Below are 10,650 nucleotides of genomic sequence, written 5' to 3'. Positions count from 1 at the left end.
TTTCTCTTACTCCTCATCTCTGTCAGTTAGATTCTCGCATTTGCCCACTTACCAGAGGTACCACATCAAGCCAGTCATGCCTGTTCCCATTGCCACTTCTCCAGTAGCAGTCTCACTGTTTCAAACCTGATCAACTGCATCATTCTCCTAACTGGTGACCCCTGTCTATGGACCTCAGTATAGCCTCATTCCTATAATTTATTTCACATTGTTAACAAAGTAATCCAGTGTTCCCCAAACACCATGTCAAACACAATAATTTCTTCAAAAGTCCTTCTCTTTGCTATCATAATAAGGTTCACATTTTTATTTCTTGTTCTATGTATGCCCTCTTACAAATCTTTCCCTTGATGTTTTCATTAAAATATCCTTTAAATTTCCTTACAGTGTTTCTTAGAGACTCCTAAAAGACATTTATGAGTACAGTTCCTTTATGACTATTCCTTTCTCAGTATTTATGGCATGTATCACAGACATCATCTGAAACTTCATGAAACTACCATATACTATTAACTGTCTTTGTGCTGTTCAACTCATTCTCTTAAATTAGATTGTACGATCCTATAGATGAGATATGGGCCTTATACTTCAAAGTTCCATCAATTGTTATTTGATAATTTAATACTACTAACTTACTTACTTAACTTAACTACTTAACTAACTAAACTTAAAAAGAAAAAAAAAAAAGAGCACCATTTTCTCTTCCAACATCTAGCCAATGCCCCATGTCTACTGAGCATAGAGAATAGTTAGTGCTTCTGTTAATGATGCTTATTGTTTGTTACTGGAAGAAAAAATATTGTTCATTATCATAAAATAATATGGGGAAAAAAGAATAGTCTTAAAATGTAGAAACATTTTTAGTTCTGAATTAATTTAATGAATATTTTAAATTATCAAGAGTAGGCATTCTTTACTCAATAGTCTTTTGGAATGATTTCAGTTTGGTATGATCTGTTAGATGTCCTTTGTGTTTCAGATAAAAAGACTTCAGGATGAACGAGTTTTGAAAAAAAGTACAGATTTCTTTTATTTCTTCATAGTAAACAAATTCATATAATACTCAAAAATGACAAATAGCTCTCAGTAAGTGTTTATATTTTTTCATCTATATTTTCTTCTTTCAAATTCCAAAACACAAAAGAATTGAGATATCATTTTGTCAAAACCACATAGCTTATAATTCTGCCAATAAAACTTCTAACCATTCTTCATAAAGCCCCTGAATATATAGAATTAGGAAATCAAACTCATTGACTTAAACTCCAGTGTATACAAACCCCTTATACATGCCAACTGTGATACCAGCTTTTCTGTTTCTTCACTAAGGATTTAGCAGTGAACACTACATCCTGAAAATAATGAACGGACGGAGTTTATATGGTATCCATACAAGCACTGCTTAACTGGATAAGTGAGGAAGGCACAAAACCACATGGGTTGGTTGGTTGGTGTCTGATTAGGGAGAGGGGCTGATGACTTAATTTCTCTTTCTCTCTAACTCTTCCCTTTGACAGTCAACAGTGCATGAACGATATTTGTTAGACTATTTTACCCATGCAACTTTTCACTTCAAATCAAAGAAATGAGAAATTACGTTGTTTGTCCCCACATTGATTTGAAGAAGTCAATATGATAGTGAAAATATTGCTGATTCTAGGGATATCGAACATTGAAATGTCTCTAATTTTCACATGATCCATATTAAAGGGCCCAAACTTGAAACATTTTTTTAAAAGTAAATTATTAAGAACTCTTTGAGAAACTTTAAAATATATGGTACAAAATTTTGAAATTACAGATAAATCAGCAATGACAAATTCTGCACATTGTCATATCATACATCAATATATAGCAAAGAAAAATTAACCATGATCCAAAATGATTGTGTAATTGTGATAATGTTTATGTTGCATAATGAGTGCATCATTGTGGATTTTCGGGTATACCAAATACCAGAACACAGAAGAGAATTCAACTAAAAAAGTTTTTTAAATACATGAATTGGGCTGTATTTCAGAGTCCCATCAATTGTTATTTGATAATTCAATACTACTAAATTATGTTTTTTGCTTTGTAATGTTACTTTGGGTAAATCAAATCTCCATTCCTTCATAATCTTTCCATTATCTCTTTATAGAGAATCCCAATATACATGATTACGGATTTACTGCTGTTTAACCTAGGATGGTAGAAAGTAAGCATCATGGATATTAGTGTCTATAACAGTGATAATCAATGATAAGTAATATATATATCAAATATCTAAATAAATGTTAGCACATATCATGAGCTTAGTCCTTTTTTCATCTATTATTATTTTATTGTTTATCACTTGATTCCTTTATTTCTTCACTTATTATCTATTTTGATGTATATTTGTAAGGAGTTCTGCAAAGTTAAGCTTTATCTTTGATTTGTCTCTGCAATCCTACCTCATTTCTTTTTTTTTTTTTTTAAGATTTTTAAATTTTATTTTAGAGAGAGGACATGCAAGCAAAGGGAGGAGCAGAGGGATTGGAAGAGAATTTCCAGCAGACACCCTGCTGAGCATTGAGCCCAGTGTGGGGCTCCATCTCAGGTACCAGAAATCATTACCTGATCCAAAGCGGAGTTGGACACTTAACCCACTGAGCCACCCACGTACCCCTACCCTACCTCATTTCTATAAAATAAATCTATTCCCATGAAACTGTGAGTAGTTTAAACATAGAAACTTTGTGATCTTCATCTTATATTCTTAGAACACCACCTGGCACTTGGCAGCCAGTGGATTAATGTTTGAGGAAATAAAATGTTTGAAATAAATGTTGGCAGCTATGATGCTGTGGTGAAGAAATTAATTTACAGAAATAAATTTGTCAGTCCAGTGTGTTTTTTTAAGGAAATACTTTTCCTTTTGTAACTATGAGCTGTTGTTTAAAAAAAAAATACAGTAATTACTTTAGATGCATATTTTAATGATTTTATGAATCACTAATGATTGTGACAAACATATATATTTGAGTATATGTATTTGTTTGTATAGGGTATGTGTGAAGACCTAGTGATAAAGATGTTCATCACTAACTTGCTTGTGAGAGAGGACAATTAAAAAATACAGTCTGGGCACCTGGGTGGCTCAGTTGGTTAAATGTCTCCTTTCAGCTCAGGTCATGATCTTGGGGTCCTGGGATCAAGCCCACGGTGGATTCCCTGCTCAGTGGGGAATCTGCTTCTCCCTCTCTTTCTGCCCCTCCCCCTGTTTGTGCTCTCTCTCTCACTCATGCTCTCTTTCTCACTCATGTTCTTTCTCTCTCTTTCTCAGATGGATAAATAAAAATCTTTTAAAAAAATACAATCTCCCTCCTGAACAACATGAGGATTAGGAGCCCCATGCAGTCAAAATTAGTAAATATATTTTGACTCCCCTAAAACTTCACTATCAATATCCTAATGTTTACCAATAACCTTATGATAACATAAACAGTAGATTAACACATATTTTGTATATAATTTGTATTATATTTTTTATGTAAAGTAAGGTAGAAAAACAAAGATGTTATTAAGAAAATCATGAGGAAGAGAAAGTACATTTATAATACTATATTTATTGAAAAAACTCTGTGTATAAGCAGACCTATACAGTTCAAACTAATGTTGTTCAAGAGTCAACTGTATATAAATGACAAATAATGGAAAATTGGTTTGATAAAGTCATGTTAAATAGTAAGACAAAAATATTACCATAAAGAATGCTTAATGGCATGAAAAATGAATACTACATTAGGTAAGAAATGTATGACATTTATATATAATATGATCCCTTATTTATAAAAGTAATATGTAGATATATGTCAAGTAGGATTAAAGATCAGAAGCTCAAAGGTAAATGGAAGTTTTCTATGGATAAGAAAATTGCACATTATTTTTATTTTTAATCTTTTTCTTTAGTGTTTTCTGTAACAATCTCATAGTAAACATGTGTTGCATTTCTAAGTGTTACTTTTTAGTTGATAAATGATCACTGTTGTAATGAGAAAAGTTTATTTTACGTGGTTACATAATTCACCAAAAGTGTTCTATACACAATTTCTATATAATTTTGGGCAAAATGACTAATTTTCTTATTCTATCCTTTATGATCTGTAAACTAAACCAAATTTAGATTTTCTAAATTTGAATTCTCACAATGTAAAATTTAATCTGAAAACCAAGTAAGTTCAACAAAATATTTTACTTTAAGCCCAGTAAGTTCTAGATACAGACAACTAGATGAGTAAGGTATAGCCTCTTTCCTTCTTACAATTGAGAAGGGATAAGACATGTACACTTAGAAGGAGAAAAACAAGAAAAGAGTCATCAAAATCTCAGGGTTTTAGATGTGACACTCTAAGGAATTTCTAAATGTCTGGCAAGAAAATCCTAAAATGCAAAACATCAAAGGAACTCACAGAGCATCAAGAACCTAATACTATAAAAGATTATATGATATTGACACTTCCAACTTATTTCTTTCAGGGCAATTATAAATAAATAAAACACATTGCATTCTGTTTGTTAGTTTAATGCTTTCTGGAGCTTCACTTCCCCTAAAACCACACTCATGGCTATTAATGGATTATTCTCATTCAGTACTATAGCAGTTAGAGGAGCAAATTGGAAAAAGGCAGGATATAAATCAATTCTTTTCCCAACACAGAGGGCAAGTAGATGAACCAATACACATTCCCTAACGTTTTAGCAGCAAAACAATTTCTGCCTCTAGAAAGAGTATTTGAAGAAAAATAGCATAGCTTCATTTTAATACAGATTTGTATTTGCTCAGTTTTTGTTTTAATAAGATATATTGATGTATTTGATTACTATAATTTTAATAATAAAAATTTGGGGAATATAATGGTCTGGCACGCACCCATGAACCTAACAATAATTATTCATATGTCAAACTTAAATAATTCATTAAATTTACAGTAATTTTGTTCATACCACCTTCAGAATATACAATTCTTAGTAACTCCAAAATAAATGTTTAAGTGCAACCAGCTGAGAAGACTAACCAAAATTGGAAAATATTAAATCTTTTCATTAGAAAATTAACCAGTTTTTCTTAAGATACGATGGAAGTTCGTCTGGAATTTGTTATAGGTCAATGAATATTAATGACTACTTGGTTTTTTTCCCCACATTGTCCCATTTATCCCTATATTTATATAGAGCAACTTCTACTTCCTAGTTGTATAATTGGAAATTATCCAGCTGGACAAAGACCAGAGCTAGCTCAATGCTGTATTCATCACCATTGGCCTTCAGTCAATGTTAAATATTAATAACAATAAAAGCTTCCGTAAGCAAAGCCAGGCAAAGCACAGGGGAATATAAGCAATCACTTACTCTAACACCAACAGCTTCACCCTCATCAGAAAATATTACCCACAAGAGGAGAAGGTAGTATTCCTCTTCCTGTTTAGACCCACTCCCTCAGTTAGTTAGACTATACCATGACAGTTTTGTGATGAATCAACAATAAGGTCTAAAAATCATCCAGGAAATGAATTGAGACTATTTAACATTAGGCCTCTTAAGGAGCCATATTTTAATGATGAAACAAAGGTAGATTCTAAGTTGGAAGGCATATGTTACCCTGGTTTCCTAAATATGCCCTGTTCCCTTCATCACTCGCAGACCTGCAAAAGACCAGAGATTAATGGTCATAATGTGAGAATTTAACAAAAAACCAGATTCCACAAAGAGCTCCATTTCCAGCCTGGCTCTTATATCATGTGTTCTAGGGTTGCCTTCTAACAACATATGGGAAAGACATCAAGTGTTCCCAAACAACCTTGGCAAACCGTTAACTGTCAAATCTCTAGCAGAATATCAAGGGCTGTATTTGGCAACTATTAAATAAATGAGTAGGTTTTGGCAGGATCAACACTTCTATGCTCTCTTTCTTTACAACAAAACAAAACAAAAAGTCCAATGACTTCTTTATATAGTCTCAATCCATATAATAAAAAGCACCCTTTCCTGTAATTGAATTGTCATTTTTTCCATTTATTTTCTGTAATTTCCTTGATATTTTCTATTGCTATCCTTCAAGATGATAAATGCAAAACAGAAGGCTTGCAGTAATTACTGTGGTTGTCTTTCACTCACATCAACTCAACATATTAATACCTGCATCTTAAAGGCTAAATTCATTCCACTCTTTGCTTCCTAATTTGTTACACTTCTATAGAAGCATACTGTGACAACAAAACTCTAGCTCTGAAACCCTGTAGTGTGTTAATTAAAGAATGCTGCAGGGAGGTAAAAGATGATTGTTAAGGATCAATTGATTCAATTTTTAGTGATCAACAGACATCCAGGGTTTATAATAATCTTTCGTAGATAACACCCATGTATACAAGAAACTCAGCACTAATGGAATGTACCAAATATAAACAAGAAAAAGAAATCTGACCTAACAGTTGGATAAAATTTACATGAAATGTACATTCATAGTAGTAAAAATGAATTGTCCCTATACCCTGGATATTTCACACAGTGAGTATTCTTACCTTTGGACTACCTCACACACTGAATATGAAACTATATTTTGTGTAGGAAAGTGATCCCATTGAGATAGCGGTCTCCAGAGTATGGCAAACTGGCATTGCTATCTGGGTCCCATCCTTTGTGAAGCCTCACATGCTGTTACAGGCTCTGGGCAGCTGCTGTGCAGAGACCAAGCAGGCAGCATAGAGAAGAAAGGTGGTCCCTCCACCATCTGGTAATCAAAGACCCTTGGGGGGCTCATATTAGGTCACAAGCTTCTCTGCTACTGTATGACAGGAACTTGGCCAAACACACTTTTTCATTTCTTACAGTCCTCTTGAGGCAGAATGTGGGGTGAGGGGTATGTCCCTATATACACATATTTGGCCTTTTCCAATCCATTCTCAACAGAGCAGCCAGAATCATCTTTATACATCATAAATCAGATCAAGTCACACCACTGCTTTCCCACTGCACTTAGGAAAAAATCCAAACTCCTTTGGTTACAAGACACTGCTTAATCTGGTTCCTGCCCAGTATCAATTTCTTTCCACTTCACTTTCCCAGTGATTTGTCAGGCACCAGTGCTTCTGACCTACTTGCTGTCTCTTGCATAAACCAAGATTTTCCCATTTTGGGGATGATGTGCTCCTTCTTTCCTCTGCCTGGAAATGGTTTCCTCAGTTTGTGGTATGGCTCCTGCTTACCATTTCTTCAGGTCTTAGCTCCAAGGTCATCTCTGTAGACAGACTTTCTATGACAACACTTCCTGAAGCACTCTTCTGCAGTTATTCGTCATCATCCCTGTGTTTTCTTACATGTTATAATAATCCATAATTACTTTAACATTTAACAGTTTGGGGGAGGTTTGTTGTTATTTTTCAGGTGTTCCCACTAGAATGAAGCTTCCTGAGGGCAGTAACCATCCCCTTTTTCTTTGCTATTGGTTCTTAAGTGGCAACTCAACAGAGTTGTGTAATTGAATAAATATATCACCACATAAACTGAATGACTTAATGGGAATTAGGGACCAGTAGCCTTTGAATACAATTCATTTTAAGCATATGTTTAAAAAAAAATGACAAATCCCACTTTCAACCAAAAAAAAAAGTCAGATTTTCCCTTTTAAATTTATCTTTATAAAAGATAAAAAATTTATCTTCAAAAAGTCAGATTTTCCCTTTTAAATTTATCTTTCTAGAATTTACATACCCTAGTTAAGAAAGGAAAAATGTATTACATCGATCACCCAAATATAAGTTGTAATACTTAGAGTTTAATTCAACTACCCAAACTACCCTGTATGGAGGCATTCTACAGATTGGGACCAGAATACAAGAAGTGTTAAATATCTAGGTGATTGTACCTGTTTTTTACTGCTAATTTATCACTGTAAAGCTCAGATTCAAACGTAAGTGCACTTATCACCTTGGGCTGATTTTATACTACATCTTGGCAGCTTTTGTTGTCAAATAACATCAGGCAGAATCTTCAAGACTAAAATCAACTTGAAAACTTCTTGTTATTTGGGTTTAAAAAAAGAGTATGCCATGACACTGATAAGTATTGTCAAATAAACAGTGAGAAAACCACTGGGTACTCCATAGTGTCCTTTAGCAGAATTTTTGAGTTTTTAAATTAGTTTGTTATTATATCAAGTAAACAGAGTTGCAGATAAGCATTTCCAGAAAAGTGAACTATATAAGCTTAGCTTAATAAATTATGCTGTTAAAGATCAGAAAGGATGTTTCAGTGCAAAGGGAATATATCACAATGTCAGGGCACATTGCATTTATTACACCCATCTATCCAATTATCAAATCCGTATTTCTTACTTTTATTGGTCATAATAGTGAACAATAACATTTGTTTATAATTTAATGTTTTCTGTTATGATAAGTGCAAATGAGCGATTTCCTGAGGGGAGGGACTAAAATTCTCTATCAGTAAATACTTGTTCTATTATGTTACAAAAGTGTAAATTTTATAACGGTCTTTATAGGGAAGGTAGCCTTTCTAAATAAATCACTGTTAGAAATATATTAAGGTAAAAAGCAAACCTATGACAAGAGGTAGCTTTTATCCTACATATTTTAAAACTTGGAATAAGCCAGACACAGAAAGAAAAAGGGGTACATGATCTCCTTATATGTGGAATCTCAAAAAGTTAAATACATAGAAGCAGAGAGTAGAATGATGGTTGCTAGGGGTGAAGAGGTAAAGGAAATGGAGAAATGGTCAGTGGGTACAAGTTGTAGTTAGGTAAGATGAATAAGTCTACAGATCTAATGTATAGCATGGTGACTGTAGCAAATAATACTGAATACTGGAAATTTGCTAAGAGAGTAGATTTCAGTTGCTTTCATCACAACAAAAATTTGTAACTGTGTGAAGAGAAGATACAAATTATCTTGACTATAATAATAACCTCACTATGTATATGTATCTCAAATCATTATGTTTTATATCTTGAATATACACAATTTTTATTAAAAAGTTTAATTAAAAATCTGGGCATGAGTACAGGGAAAAGTAGTAAGAGTCAGATCCCCACAAAAATTTTTAAAAACCCAGTGTGAGGATAAACAGTAAGGCCAATAATCTGTCATTTTGTAGGTGATAGAATACCAGTTCTCCATTTCTTATGTGAAGTAAATATGAGGAAGAGAATCTTTCAGTCATAGGGAATGTCCAAAAGTCAGCTCCTCCTTAAAAACTGGAAGAACTTCAGCAAAGTTTGCCAATATCAACTTTTTCCGAGCTCTGGAAATTAATCAAAGGCTTCAAACAATCTGGAGAGCATTTAATCAAGAAAAATGGCAGAAAATGGTAAGAACAGTGACTCTGATATTTTAACTTGCTCAATTCATATCCTTTTCTCCATAGCTCTATGGTGGCCTTACAAACCCAAAGCCACAGCCAAGGTAGCTGGTAAAAACAGCAGCCAAGTAGCTGCTGGAGGAAATAGAATGGGTTTAGAGTTGTTCAGGAAGTTTCATCACTAAATAACCGTCAATATCTTGAGCTTTCTGGACGATCCCTTGAAAAGGTTTATTCATAAGATTCATCTTTATTTGATCTGATTCAGTGGGAAAAGCCCCATCCTCGAGGCATCCTTACAAAACAAGCATTAGCAATTTTTGTTTCATTTGGCAGCTTGCCTGAAGTTGTGATAACAGTTGGGACAAACAAGAGGTTGACCAAAATACATCGGAGGGAAAATATGAGGAACAAGATGCCCAAATAAGACTTTGAAAATCTCTAACATCTGCCTGGGAAAAGAGAAAGCCGTGAACATGTGCACAGCTGAGTGTGTGCCTACATAAGACCAATCAAGACTCCACTATATCTTGTTCTGACTGGCCTTGAGCTCTGCATACACAGAAGATAAAGGGGTCAAGCATAATTTTAAGCTGATGGAGCACTAAAAGTATAATCATACATACAGAGCTCCTTGGCAAATAGTGAGAGACAAAATGATTCAAGGTTTTGTGTTTTTTTTTTTTAAGATTTTATTTATTTATTTGATAGACAGAGATTACAAGTAGGCAGAGAGGCAGGCAGAGAGAGGAGAAAGCAGGGTCCCCACTGAGCAGAGAGCCTGATACGGGGCTCGATCCCAGGACCCTGGGATCATGACTTGAGCCGAAGCCTGAGGCTTTAACCCACTGAGTCACCCAGGCACCCCAATTCAAGGTTTTTAAAGAAATTTATATCCAATCACTAGCTGACCACAAAGCTACCTTATCACAAACCACCAAAGTACAAACTTCAGCAGGAATTAACTTCTGCTAGTCAAAATCTTAAACTTATTCTGTGAAAACCTGTCATTTCAATTTTATAGAGAATAAATAAATAACAATATTGAGCTTGATTTATCACTAAAAGTTAATCTATCCTGATAATTAAAGAAGAAATAATACAGATCCTCCACAAAAACTTTCATAAAATAGAAAAAGAGAAAAAAAAATCCCCAATTCATTTTACCAGACCCTAATACTAAAACCAGAGGGAGACCCTGTAAGAAAACTATGAACTAATATCCTTTTTAAATACAGAAGCAAAAGTCCTCAAGAAAATGCCAGCAAACTGAATTCAGCAAATAGACAAATGATTATACACTATAACCAA

Source organism: Mustela putorius, unplaced genomic scaffold (assembly GCF_011764305.1).
Source record: "Mustela putorius furo isolate JIRA1106 unplaced genomic scaffold, ASM1176430v1.1 tig00000145_pilon_pilon_pilon, whole genome shotgun sequence".
Taxonomy (NCBI): Eukaryota; Metazoa; Chordata; class Mammalia; order Carnivora; family Mustelidae; genus Mustela; species Mustela putorius.
The sequence above is the reverse complement of the archived record's forward strand: the minus strand, read 5'-3'. Positions refer to the sequence as shown.